Below are 807 nucleotides of genomic sequence, written 5' to 3'. Positions count from 1 at the left end.
AAAAGACAAGTATTCGCTGTGGTTCATTTTTTGTTTGTGCCCCAGAAAGATGCTCAAGGAAACGGAGACGCGCTAAAGCAGCGCATTCTGTTGTTCTCTTTATTTTTCAAAGGCATGACATTTTGTAGTTATTTTGAACATAACGTTACACAAATAAAAATATACATTTTACTATACGACTATAAATGACTGAGTATTAAGTTATTTCCCCTCGATGGGGAAAAAAAATCCAAGTGAACTTCAATCAGTACTCAATACTAATTTAAATATGACTGCTGCTTATTTCCTGTGCACTTCAATACTGGTCTGCGCTTGAATGTAGTCGCGTCTGTCTGCTTATTGAGTTTATTTAACCCATCGCAATTTATTGGAACTGTGTGAACTAGAGTGACTACTCACCTTAATGTAGTTCTAAAGGCTTATTACTTAACACAAAAATGTCCTGCTGTCACTTGCCAATTTAATGGCAGAGAATGGTGACTTTAGTTTTTTTTTTTAGCGGATGCATATCTGTCGTAAAATAATCCTATGCATCTTGTGGCGTATATTCCAAGTATTCTGAAGGTATACTGAGGGTTTGGTGAGAAACAAACCGAAATGGCAAGTTATTATATTTTATGAAAATCTTGTGTTGCAGTGCGAGTGCGCAGCAGCTCACGCACAAAGTGCATATCCTTTTGAGATATCAATTATAATCAATTTTAATAAAACACAAGACTACATTATATAACTCTAACAGTAGGCTATTTAATATCTGTTGTTCTCCGGTTGTCAGTCAGAATGACAGTTCTTGCGTGAACATAGGCC

The sequence above is a fragment of the Sinocyclocheilus rhinocerous genome, unplaced genomic scaffold, assembly GCF_001515625.1.
Source record: "Sinocyclocheilus rhinocerous isolate Xijiao unplaced genomic scaffold, SAMN03320098_v1.1 scaffold784, whole genome shotgun sequence".
Classification (NCBI taxonomy): Eukaryota; Metazoa; Chordata; class Actinopteri; order Cypriniformes; family Cyprinidae; genus Sinocyclocheilus; species Sinocyclocheilus rhinocerous.
Note: the sequence above shows the minus strand (reverse complement) of the source record.